This window comes from Triturus cristatus, chromosome 4_1 (assembly GCF_964204655.1).
Source record: "Triturus cristatus chromosome 4_1, aTriCri1.1, whole genome shotgun sequence".
Lineage (NCBI taxonomy): Eukaryota > Metazoa > Chordata > Amphibia > Caudata > Salamandridae > Triturus > Triturus cristatus.
Genome location: NC_140585.1, coordinates 496,899,847 through 496,913,998, shown reverse-complemented (window position 1 = coordinate 496,913,998; position 14,152 = coordinate 496,899,847). Strand labels below are relative to the sequence as shown.

At 42.0% G+C, this 14,152-nt stretch overlaps 1 long non-coding RNA gene across 1 annotated transcript in view; it reads left to right on the top strand.

Moving 5' to 3' along the window:
- Positions 1-6,257, top strand: part of LOC146855148 (uncharacterized) — a 29,569-nt gene extending 23,312 nt beyond the window's left edge. The window contains exon 3 of the long non-coding RNA XR_014980791.1: positions 5,963-6,257. This is a non-coding gene — a long non-coding RNA (uncharacterized LOC146855148). The remainder of the gene's footprint in view (positions 1-5,962) is intronic.
- Positions 6,258-14,152: the final 7,895 nt, after the last annotated feature.

The window sequence follows — 14,152 nt, the reverse complement described above, 5'->3', positions numbered from 1 at the left end:
TTACAAATTAGCAATCAGAATAAGGTACACAAATCTTGGTACCATGCTATAAAGATACAGAATACAACTGGGAAAGAAGTTTAGGCATTTCAGTATTAAATAAACAAGAAGTTCAGTTACTTCGGTCCTTTCTCTGATCATTGAGTAAATCTAGAATCGTTTACGTTAAAGTCCAATCTAAGAGGATGGATTATTAGTCTAAGGAATCGCAAATTTCTGGGGACTACAGAAAATGGAAAAATATAAAAAAGTATGGGAAGTGAGAGAAGTAAAGGAAGGTGTCAGCATTGCAGAAGCTCGATCGAGAGTCTTCTTGGGTCAGGGATGTTTTGAGTGTTTAGCCTTTAGCCTCACTCAGCAAGAATCAAAGGGAATAAACATAGAGGTCTAAACCTCTCAAGTGTAAAGAAAAATGCTCTAGCATCAGACAGTTTTGACTCCAGCTATTCACACTAAAACATTCAGGTAACACTCCTCTGTTCGCATCATCAGGAGTTCCATTGTTCTTCTCCATTCTCACATTGTAAGATGTAACATCGGCAAATTATTCCATACTGAACATGGGAACGACATCCACCTTGCACCACCAAACCCATGTGGTAACATTGCTGAATATGACTCTTCAGTTAACGCTTTTGCTCTCTGTTAGATTTGGGGGTCTCTAGTTGGCACAGGTAGGTACTTGTCACAAATAGGGACCCTTGCCTCTAGTCAGGGTAAGGGGGTACACTCCTACAATAACCCCTGCTCACCCCCTTGGTAGCTTGGCACGAGCAGACAGGCTTATCTCAGAGGTAGTGTGTAAAGCATTTGTGACCACATACAGTAATCCAGTGACAACACTACAAATGGACACCACACAGGTTTTATATCAAAAATAAGTATATACTTTATATAGATTTACCACAAGACCATAAACGACAGGATGGTAGTTTGAGCTTAGTTTAGTTCAGTTCTTAAGATGCGACACTTTGCGTCAATGTACCTTACGATGCGTTGCGCTTCCACGACAAGCAATGTTGCAGCGATGGAAATGCGGCAAAGTTCTGGTGCAAAGAAATAAAGACGTGAAGATCTTCCAGGCAACACCCTTGTTCAGAAGTGCGACGGCAACAGCTTCAGCTGCAACTCCAGCGGCGACACACTTGTTCAGAAGTGCGACGGCAGCAGCAGCGACGGCGACGCGCTTCGGCTTTGTTGAGTCGCGCTTCCAGCTCCTTGTGACACACAGTCCCTCAGAAGGCCCAAACAGCAGCAGGCACTTCCAAAGAACTCTGGGGAGCTGGGGGTTGAAGTCTGTTGTCCCTGAGACTTCAGCAGGAGGCAAGCTCTGTTCCAAGCCCTTGGAGATCCTTACAAGTTGAAATAAGCACACAAAGTCTCTTCTCCTTCCTTTGGCAGTCAGGCAAACCACTGCAGGACAATCCCCCAAGCAGCACTTCAGCTTAGGGATAGTCTCTCCTCAGTTTCTTCAGGTTCCGCTCCTCAGTAAAGGTTTATTCTTGTTCCAAAAGTGATCTAAATTCTTGGGATCAGGGTCCCACTACTTATACCACAACATCCTTTGTTCTCTGAGGGGAGAGGGGCCTTTGCCTAGTCCAAACCAGTTCCTGAGCACTCTGTTTACCAGACTTCTCCTTTCCTTTCACCGTGTAGGGCAGAAACATCAGACGCCCCACAGGAGGTGGAGCCAGCATTGTGGAAGGCAAGTACAGCCCTGGAGCACTTTGTTGACAGGATTCCTTCTCTTCATTCACTGTGCAGGGCAGAAACATCAGGCGCCCCACAGGAGGTGGAGCCAGCATTGTGGAGGGAAAGCACAGCCCTGGAGCACTTTGTTGACGTGATTCCTTCTCTTCTTTCACAGTGCAGGGCAGAGACATCAGACGCACCACAGGGGGTGGATCCAGCACTGTTGGGGGCAGGCACTGTCCTATTCAGGTCCCAGGTGCAACTCCTCCCTCCCATCTAGATACAGATCTCTCTATTCACCATTGGGCGGACTCACCCTGTCTCCTGGAATCCCCCAGCCCTGTCACTCAAACTCCAGACAAGGAATACACAACCTAGCAGAGGCAGGTTTGAATGGTTAGACAAGAAAATACCTACTTTCTAAAAGTGGTATTTTCAAACACAGAATGTTAAAACCAACTTCACTAAAAGATGTATTTTATCATTCTGAGTTCAGGCATACTAAATTCGAATTTCTACCATGTTCTCTGAGTCAGTTAAGATTATAAACATGTAATAATCTAACAGCCCATTCTGGCCTATGGAGAACAGGTAGCCTTGCAATAGTGAAAGACGAAAATGGCTGTAATTCACTATTAGGACATGCCACACACATCAGGGCATGTCCTACCTTATACTTACAATGCACCCTGCCCATGGGCCTACCATAGGAGTGTCTGGTATGAAGAAAAGGGAAGGTTTAGGGACTGGCAAGTGGGTGCACTTGCCCAGTCAGCATGACAGTACCAGACTGCACACAGGTTCTGCAATGGCAGAACTTAGACACATTTTACAAGGCTGCTTCTGTGGGTGGCACAACCAGTGCTGCAAGCCCACTAGCAGCATTTGGATTTACACGCCCTGGGCACACTCAGTGCACTGTACTAGGGTCTGACAAGTAAACCAAATCAGTCAATTATGAAATCACCAATTCATACATCAATTTAGAATAGGGAGAGCATATGCACTTTAGCACTGATCAGCAGTGGTAAAGTGCCCAGAGTCAGAAAACAGCCAACAACAGGTCAGAAAAAATACAGGAGGAAGGCAAAAAGTTCAGGGATGACCCTGCAAAAAGGGCCAAGTACAACACTCTCCATGTTGTTTTGTCAAGGTCTTCTTCTCAGGCTCTCTGTCACTAATAAAGTGTTGTATCTATTCTATTCTATAACTAACAATGTGTGTGAATACCTGCAAAGGAAAGTCATGTCTACAGCAATGGAAAACAGTATTTTATGCAGAATGGAAAAGAGGCCTAGTAAGGGCAAGTTAACTATTAAATCAATGGTGCACATTTATTAAGCGTGTGCACATTTAAACACTAATGAATTTAACTTGTCAGAACATTAGATTCATATTGCATATGGCACACAGTAAAAATTTAATAATCACTTGTAAGTATTACCAATGACTACATTTTAAATGAAATATAGGTATAACATTAGTCCACACATTACATAAATCCATTATCGTTTCTAGAGTAAATACATTCTAAATAAGTGAGGATAGTTTCTATTCAACCATCTAAACAGTAAATCCCATATAATGAGTTAAGGCACTGAGGGGCATATTAGCAACAACTTGCGATGATTATAGCAAACCGCGCTTAGCGCGATTTGTTTTATGGCCTCCTATCGCTGGAGTCTATCGTGGAGATAACGCAGTATTACCAATGTTTATCTCCACGGCGATTAAAATCCAGCGATAGCGGTGAATCCCATCGTTAACGTGAGATTTCCAGCGATAAAAATCCTATCGCTAAGGAAAATCTTGCTATTAGGCAGGTGGGGACTTCGCCGTAGAATCCACCTCCCATTGACTAATATGGCTAAGTCAGGTTTTTACCAGGTGTAAAATCCTGGCGCTAATCGCGGTTAGCGCGCTTTTTTTATCGCGCCGCGGGTATTGCTAATAGGCGATAGCTGTGTTAGCGACTGCTTTCAGTCGCTACCAGTTTGGGTACGCCCACTTTGCATGTCATTAGCGACAAATAGCGCTGACATGCAAAGCGGGCCCCAAACCGGTCGCTATCGCCTGGAAGCTGTCGCTAACTGCTGTTAGCGAAAGCTTGGTAATTGGGCGATAACAAAACAACATCTTTATTGGCAAAAAGTGCCGCTAAAGCGGCGATCTGGCCCTTGCTAATTTGCCCCACAGTGTCATGTATAAATTCTCTAATTCTACAGTGAATGCAATTCAATAATAACGTCAAGTGCAACATTTCTTATTAATGTTGTTAGGCCACACAGGAAACATGTGCTAAGTGTACATTTAGGTTATGTATGTGTGACTTCTAAAGGTGTGGTCAAAATGTATGCTGCACCATCCTCATGGATCCTCCAAAGAGATCATCCCTAGAGTTGCACTGTACATAGTGGTCTGAATTTGGAATATTTCTCTCCTTTATCTAAACAGCATTGACTATGTTACGAGCCACTCACCTGAATCCTTGGTGGTTCTAATAGGGTGACGCTAGATCCCTTGATTCCTCCTAGGGTCTATATCCAGTGGCAGGAAATTACACTGTACCGATTGCAGGCCCCAAGGGGAAAGGGGGTTGGGGTTAAGAAAGGGAAACAAGATGCTGTGGTTCTCCTCAGTGGCGAACAAAGCAAATACAAGGAGATGATGGACGGAGTGCTGAAACTTTACAGACACTCACCCCAAGTCACATATCTGGGTTGAATCCATCATCATTCTTTAGCTCACTTCGCCACCTCAGTTCAGACCCAGCTATATGCAAATCGGTCTTGACCCTGTGCCTCCTGGGAACAGTCGAGTCCGAACTGCCAAGCCAGGTCTTCCCTGAACTGGAAACAAGCATCCTGGGACCGGATTCGGGGTAACACCCCTCATCAGCCAGGCTAGCTTGAATATAGTGGCAAAGTGAGCAAGGGACCCACGTCTAGGCATACCCTGCCAACTTGGGGTGAACAAAGCAAATACAAGGAGATGATGGACGGAGTGCTGAAACTTTTCAGACTTTTCCACCCCAGTCACAGATCTGGGTTGAATCCATCATCGTACTTTAGCACACTTTTCCACCTCAGTTCAGACCTAGCCATTTTCAAATCAGTCTTGACCCTGTGCCTCATGGGAACAGTCCAACCCGAACTGCCAAGCCAGGTCTTCCCTGAACTGGAAACAACGATCCTGGGACAGGTTTCGGGGTAGCACCCCTCATCAGCCAGGCTAGCTTGAATCCAGTGGCAAAGTGAGCAAGGGACCCATGTCTGGGCATACCCTGTACTGGGGTAAATGTATGACATTGTTCTGCATTCTGTCCATCAATTGTTCTTTTTGCATTTGTCACCCCGAGTGGGACGGGTATTCCCAGACACAGGCCCCGTGCCCTCCATGCCACTGGAGTCAAGCTATATTGGCTGATGAGAGGTGAAACCCTGAAACCAGTCCTAGGATGTGTGTTTCCAGTCCAGGGAGGACCTGGCCTGCTAGTTCGGGTTGAACTGTTCCCATTGGAAGCAGGGTCAAGACTGATTTGTTTATGGCTGGGTTCAAACTGGAATGGCACGGGGAGCAAATAAACAATGGATCAGGCCCAGATCTCTGTACTGTGGTGAATGTATGACATTGTTCTTCATTATGTCCATCAAGTGTTCTTTCGCATGGTTCTCGTCCGTGGCAGCTACAAAAGGCCTGTCACCCATTTTGTGCGAACGTCTGATCAGAGGAGTATCTGTGAAATGCAAGAACTGTGTTTTAACTCATAAAATAGTTATTAAACAGAATCATCAAAACGTATTTGTATGTCCTTTGTTCGTACCCCAACAGACATCTAGTACTGCTCTGTCTTTCCGGTCAGAAGGCTTGTGTCATCGTGAAGTTGGACCATGGATTCTTAATGAATAGCTTGACAGATGTCAACACTATTATCTTGTAGCGTCCCAAATGTAGCGTAGCGTCCCAAGAAATCTCTGCATACCCACTTATCATGCCCTGAGTCTAGGTGTCCCAATTGTAATCTGTGGGTTAAGCCAGGATCCACCCAGCTTGTACTCCTAGGGAGCCCTGAAAGTTTCACTACAAGGGAGGTTTATTCTTAGCAGAGCACTGCCAGTGCAAGAGTCTAGTGCGTGCTTCAAAAATCAAAGAGTAATTTTGTTTCTTAGACTCTACTGCTACTGAGCTCAGAGCAGAAGAAACAAGAACTGTTTTTCAGCAAAAAGACATGATGTCAGATTGTTTCTTTGTTGTCTTTTTCTTCTTCTAGGAAATCCGATGCTAGAGTGGTCACTGGGTCAGAACAGGATTGGGGAGCATCTGCAGCCTGAAGAGGAATACTGAGGATGGCCAGAACAGCACAAAGAAGGGGCTCAGCGAAGGGAAGCGAGTGTGTGTGGGACAAAGAGGTCAAGCAGGAAGCCGAGGTGGGAGCAGCCTTTAAATAGAAGCGGCTTCATGTCTCTAGAAAACACCTGCTGCTGCTGCTGAATTGCATGGACGCAAACATCTTGCAGGCCTTCTTGTGCGGGAGTGCATATTTCCTGTACCTTTATGTCACTGGACAGTTGTAACGCAAAGCTACATAAATTAATTTTTACTAATGACTAGATTATGAAAAGGGGGATCTTGTTATATAAAAACACAGCGAAAGTATTATGTGTAAAACCTTTGATTCTCACTGATATTTTATGTATTATGCGATAGAAAAATTATGCGATTTCTCCCACCTCTATCTCTCTCTACCAACTTGAAACCAGTGTGCCATGGGACAGAAATAGGCCATTGACTGCTGTTTTAACTGTGAAATACAGCAATAACCTTGGTTCAGTGGACCCCTATGGTCTTTCATCCGCAGTATCACTGCCCCCACTGCACCAGTGGAAGCTACGCCTCTGCTTGGAGTCTGGAGGAGGAAGGGTTCTCCCATCCTGGGCAATCTCCATCTAGCGTAGAAGTATTTCTTCTTAGCACTATATCTGATTGATGATTTATGATATAACATGGGAACTTAGGTTACATTCATAAGTGTCCCCATTGAAACAAAATGGAAGCGAGAGACAAGAGCAGGTCTGAAATATTCTCTCTTTACATCATATATCCTAAAAAAAAATACTAAGAATAGCAAAATAGATATTCTGACCTATTTAGTCATGTGCAATGGCAATAATGGTCCTGTTTTATCATGCTTTATCATCAGGTCTGCTTCTCATCCAGACTAACTTTTTGAAAATTATTATTTATTGGTTTACACAGGAAATCCAGTTCAAGGGAAAGAACTGCACATTAATCAACTTACAAAATGCAGAGACGTGTATCAGTGGTACAGTTTAACAAATACATTGGAAAAGGTGCTGATACAGATCAGGGTATCAAAAATATGCCCACTACCACAGATAGAGTAATCTCACAGTTACACGCACATACATTCTTCATACGCTAGGGCCCATTTCACTAACATACACTCAAATACTCTACCAGCATAAGACCTGTGGGAAGGAAAACCCTGCATCTATATCTAGGACGATAGGATCTGATTATAGTGGTTATCCTTAATCATACTCTATACAAGCTATACAACAACAGTAATCAAAATGTACTCAATAATTGACAAGAAAGAATATTCAACACCATGTTTAAAAGTTATATTGCTTTATCTAAAATTAGTCAAAGTAAATCAATCAGAATAAATCATTTCTCATAGTTACCTATTCTAACTAAGTGTCAGAACGGGTCAGGACCAGTCTCTTGGTAAAGTCTCTCAGGACAGTCCTCAGCATCAGGCCTCAGCAACGCAAGTTCACGCGGCAAAGGCGACGAAAGAGTGGGGAGAGCCCTCCCTAAGCTAATAGTTTTTATAATGTAAAATACAATGGAAACTCACATAAAATTTGGCAAGAAAAACTGTATCACTGAACAGAACGAGAAGGAAGAGATGTAACTTTGCAACATCTTGAAATCTCCGCTCAGGAAAAGTCACAATACGTAAACTACGGAACAGGAACCAAGAAACAGAAACTATTAAAGTATCCATCTCGTTCATTTCCCTCGGCAACCCGGCTTCAGCACATTGTTCATTTCAGAAGCTCCTTTGTGCACCAAGGACAAATCTTTTCTTTTGGAGATCCTCCAAACTGCTGATGTCCTCATGGAAAGTTTTATAGAAGGACTACGATCAGTTGTCTTCAACCGATTTCCAGCAGGGGTCTCTCTTGCCACATCACAGAAATATTCACTCGAGGCCAGGCTTTCAAGTCAGCCGACAAGAATTAGGCCTCCATAGGCCACAATAGACCATCTCAATTTAAAAGAAATAAAAACAACGTTAATACAACATAATGATTAAACAGTGTTAACCCCACTAATACCCTTATGTGTATGCATTTATCTAGCTTTGCAACATATAAAGCATTAATTCTGACAGCGTTTTTTTTGTGCTCAAAATAAATAGCACACAGCAATGTTTAAACATGAAAACTTGCATGTTATTGTAAATACATGAACAGCACAAATAAGCTAACCCTCATGGAACTTTCTCTTATGTTAGAACAAATGAGTTGATTATTGAAACATACCTTCACAAGACAAATAATTAATTGTTAATTATTAATGAAATTAATAAAACGCATAGACATGCCAGAGCTTCAAAAGCCCAGAATTTTCTTAAAAGAAAACTCTGCTCCAGCAATCCCCCCTTTGGTGATTTTATCACCAAATAAACCCAAAAAAAAAAAAATTTTAGTCCCATTTTAGGAAATCAGAAATGTCTCTTCCCTTTAGACAACATTTAAACACCAGTCACTCTTTCATCATCTCTCTTTGTCTCTAAATAAACACTCTCCCTCAATTCTTCTAGTTCAATCTCTTCTGGTTCTCTTTTTGAAATTTTCGAATTCTTGTTTTTCTTTTCATTTTTCAATTTCTCTTTCCCTCTCCTGTTTTTACAACACACACACACCAATCTTAGTATCAGTAACGCAACAATTATACAAGACAAAGGAAACAATATTCTACCTATAATAGTACTACCAATTTTGGCAATAAAATCCTTAACAGCTATCATTTTATTAGCTAGTTTAGTCCATAAACTCCCAGTCTCAAGTGGTACTAAATCTTCATGCAAATCAGTAATATTTTTGATATAGACCTTCAGGTCTTTACTTTCATCAGGAATGTAAGTGCAACAATGTTGAACTTTCAAAATTCCACAAACTCCACCCTCCTTAGCCAAAAGAATATCAAGGGCAAGTCGATTTTGCATAGACATGGCACGTACGGCACTTAATTCCGTATTCACCAAAAGAAACCCTCCTGCGGTATTTGTCGATAAGCGATCAACCACTGTGGACAGTTTCCGGATTCCATAAGCATTTAAAGAAATTCCCACTGCTGGAATTAAAACCCCAAAAATGTCACCCACAATTTCAGACCAAGTTTCTCTCTTAAAGCGTGTTAAAAGGTTAATGTCTTCTACATCTTTTACTTTATCCGTATGAAAAATCTTAGGAAAAACCAGGCCCACATAACATGTGCCATACCAATGGTCAGGCAACTTGTAATAAGCCTTGTTCCCACACACATAGTACACTCCTGGAAAAATCGTATCTTCTCCACCTCTGAAACCCCAACCTGTCGCAATGAAGTATGTATCATGGCACTCACTAGTTCCCACAAAATATGTATCATATTGGGATTTCCTTCTGGTAATGCATAGTTTACCCTTCTGCGGTGCATCTAGAGCCAAAGTTGGACTAGCCCCATTCCTCAACTCCTTTCCCATCTCAATGTCCCAAATTGTCTCACTCACTTCATATTTTCCCTCTTTCTCATGCATGTTCATTCTCCTTTCCTCAACCATATTCAGGAAAGCTTTCTCCTCTCCTTTTAAATTGCAAGTTAAATTATTCTTAAAAATATAATCTAATGTTAGTCCTTTTTCTTCAATAAAAATCTCACCAAAAGTGTTAGCTCCTTTAGCTGGATTCAGCTCTTTGTTCATTGGCAAGTGCCCAAAAATACTATCTCTGTTAGACATCTTATAATCTATTTTCCCTAACAAATAAAAAACACTACTTAAAATACTACAAGAAATACCATATGTAGCTGGTAAATGGTGATAAGTAACACCCTCTGAAACGGATGCAGGTAATTGCATGCAGACATAGCAATCCCTCACTTCCATTGTCTTCACATATTCATATAACAGTTTAGAAAAAACATTACTCGAAAAATTATTAATTGACCTATCCTTGTGTATGTAACCACTATTTCTAATTGGAACTACTTTTTGTGAATTCTTCTCTTCATTAGTCACATTTGCTATATCCATTCCAAATTCTACTCTAAAAGTAACTAATAAAATTAAAACACCCCATAGAAGCATTAATAATCCAGTACAACAGCAGCACATTTTGCACCACCTCTTTAAAAAGGCACATCTGTTTCTATTCTCTTCTATGTTAGCCATTTTAGTTTAGCTTCTACTACTCCACTACTGTTTGAACTTCTTCAATTCTTCTGCAACTCTTCAGCTTTCAGTTTATCCAAATGACTTCCTTATTCACTTGATCCAAGCGAATCCTTCTTTCACTCAGTTTGGATACTCGTCATTTTTCACTTCAATTTCTTCAACATCAAACTGTATCAGATCTCCAACGTCGGAATCCTCAGTACTCGACTCTTCTCCAATGTCAGTCAAGAGTACTTTCAGAATTTCACCAGTATCTTCCTCAACCACTTTTCTCAAGACCACTTCCGGATTATCTCGAGTCACTGTTTCTTCTTTTCCTTCCTCAGACAGTGTCACATAAGACCATTCCGGTGATCTGTACTTTTGGTTGGGTCTTTTAACTCTTCTTATTTCTACTGGTTCTTTTGATTTCTTTGATTCTTTTTCCTCAGCTCTTGAGGTTTGGCTTGATACTTCATTCACTTGTTCAGCTTCTGATGAATTTGCTCTTATTATTCTGTATCTCACCCTCTTTACTCAGTTGTTAGGCCAACGATCTTCTTTCACAACCTTTTTCGGCCTCAATTGTTTAACACTCTTTTCTCCAATCGAAGTTCTTTTTCTCAGAACTCGACCTTCTGTTTGTTCATCTTCATCTTCTGTTTCAAGTGCCTCTTGTTTCCGTTTCCCAGTAGCTTTTCTTTTCTCCACAGATTTTTCCACCACTGTTTGAGACTTCCCTGCTTCTGTTCCTCCTCGGGTTTCCGACACGCAATCTTCTTGCTGTCTATTTGTCCCTTCACCTATCTCCTCATCAATGTTCCCTACACCTCCTCGGGGGTCTTCCGCAATCTGTCCCTCTCTATCTTCTTCTGACCCTGTTTCTTCAAGGATAATCTCAAGTGGTTCTTCAATCTCCTCCTCTTCTGATTCAGGAGTGGGCTCAATGTGTTTCCTCTTTTCTTTTCTTTTACTCCCACTGCTACTTGAAACTTCAGGCTCTATAACAGAATTAGATTCTCCCTCTGATACTCGCAGTGAATCTCTTGAAGCTCTCTCCGCTTCTTTTCTCACTGATTCTGTATCTTCAGGATCTTCACCATCACTGGAATCTGACTCTTCATAATACTCTTCACCAGTTCCCTCTCTCGGGCTTGGAACTCTCAGAGTATGACTTGCATGTACCCAGTGCTTCACTCCAGCACACTTTACTGCAGTAGTTGTAGTCAGAATGACTTGTCTCGGCCTTCCCCACCTTGGAATCAAGCAATTTCTTCTTCTGTGCACCTTAATCCTTACCCAGTCACCTGGACTCAGATCATGGGCTTGCTTCTTCTCAAGTGTGGTAGCTTCTTCTCCAATCTGGTGAAACACAGAATGAACTGCGTCAGCCAGGCCTTTACAGTAATCCAAAATCATGTCATCAGTTATTGACACCAATTTATTCACAGGCACGAATGCATGGCGCATAGCACGTCCCATGATTATCTCATGCGGGCTCAAACCAGTAGTTCTATCTGGAGTAGATCTCATCGTCATCAGGACAAGAGGTAACACATCCGGCCATTTCATACCAGTGGCTAGACACATTTTTCCAATCCTATTCTTGATTGTGCCATTGATCTGCTCAACCACACCAGAAGCCTCTGGTCGGTATGCACAATGTAACTTCTGCTGTATTTTCAATGCTTCACAAATCAAACCAATGAGTTCATTTTGAAAGTGTCTACCTCTGTCAGACTCAATTGTAACTGGAAACCCGTACCTAGGAATCAACTCCCTTAACAGTAACTTTGCCACTGTTAATCCATCATTTCTTCTAGTCGGGTAAGCTTCCACCCACCTTGAAAACAAACAGACTACCACTAGAACATATCTCAATCTGTTCACTTGAGGCATCTCAATGAAATCAATCTGCATTCTTGTAAAAGGACCTCCTTCTCTGCCTATTGTCCCCAAACTCACTACTGTCTTTTTCCCAGTGTTAAATTGCTGACAAATCAAACATCTTTGACAAATGCTCTCTGCAATAGTTCTAAACTTTGCATTGTACCAGGTCTGCTTAAAGGACCTTACCATTGCATCCCTCCCCAGATGTCCCTGACCATGATACATCCTTGCCATTGACGACAAAATTGAGTTTGGCATTACTGGTCTGCCATCTCTGTAGACCCAAACATGGTCTGTTTCCCTTGGAGCACATCCTGCTTTAACCCAATCTTGTTTCTCTTCCTCTCCTGCCTCATCTTGTAACTGTTTTACTTCATCCCACGTTTCTAGGACATTAGTAAACATCACAGAAAGGAGAGACATTTCCTCCATCCTACTCCTGTTAATAGATTGGTTGGTCTTTGCGCAATACTGTGCCACATCATTGGCAAACCTGTTACCAACAGTGATAAAATCATCCCCTGAAACATGTGCGGCACATTTTACAACCGCTAACTCCTTAGGCAGCTGTATCGCCTCAAGCAATTTTCCAATCAACTCAGCATTCTTTATCGGGGTTCCACCCGATGTCAAGAAACCTCTTTGTAGCCACAGTTGGCCAAAGTCATGCACCACTCCAAATCCATACTGACTATCAGTCAACACGGTTGTTCTCATATCTTTCCCAATCTCACAAGCTCTTGTCAATGCCACTAATTCAGCAACTTGCGCAGATTTCACTCCTTTCAATGGTGATGCTTCCATGATTTCTGAAACTTTGCACACTGCATACGCTGCACATAGCACACCATTATCATTTCTCAGGCATGATCCATCCACAAACAACACATGGTCATTCTCATATAAGGGAATATCTTTTATGTCTGGTCTCGGTTTTGTACAGTACTCAAGCACATCCAAACAATCATGATCATCTTCCATCTTTATACCCACATTTTCAATATCCGGCAAGAGTGTCGATGGATTCACATTCACACATCTTTCAAGAGTCACATTTGATGCTCCCAGAATCACTTTTTCATATTTGGTCAGCCGACTATGTGACATATGCTGAGTTCTGCTTCTTGTCAAAAGAATTGCCACATTGTGAGGTACAAATACCCTTACAGGATACCCCATTATGATCCCCTCACTCTGTTCCAGGCTTCTGCATGTTGCAGCTACAGCCTTCAGACAACCTGGTAACCCCACGGCTACAGTGTCAAGTGTCGATGAAAAGTATGCAATAGGCCTTCTCAATTGCCCATGTTTCTGGATTAACACTGAAAGTGCACATCCATTCCTCTCACTGCAGTACAGTTCGAATTCTTTTTCATAATCTGGCATACCCAAAGCTGGAGCCTCACACATTTTAGTTTTGAGCTCCTCAAATGCTGCCAGTTGTTCTGCATCCAGATCTAATGGATCTGTCATTTCACTTTTTGTCAGCTTAATCAGTGGCTTTGCTATCAGGGAAAAATTAATTATCCACTGACGACAATATCCCACCATACCCAGGAACATCCTCACTTCTCTCTGGGTTTTCGGGGCTTTCATTTCTTTGATTATTTTGATCCTGTCAGTAGTCACTTTTCTCAGACCTTTTTCAATATTATGTCCAAGATAATGCACCTCTTTCTTGCAAAATTGCAATTTGGCTGGAGATACCTTTAACCCTCCATCTGCCAGATGATTCAGTAAAGCTATGGTATCCACTTCACAAGCTTCACGTGTCTTTGATGCCACAAGTAGGTCATCAATATATTGTACTAGCACTGAGCTCTCAGGCATGATCAAACTTTCCAACGATTTCTTCAATAACTGATTAAATATCGAAGGACTCTCCGTATACCCCTGTGGGATACGACACCATGCTAAAATACGCTGGCCAAACCTAAATGCAAAAATCGGCTGGCTGTCATGATGCAATGGAATTGAAAAGAACGCATGACACAAATCAATCACTGTATACCACTCAGCATCATGTGGAACTTGATACAGAATCACTGATGGATTTGGCACAATGGGACAACATGCCACCACAATTTGATTAACTTTTCTCAGGTCTTGCACAATCCTGAA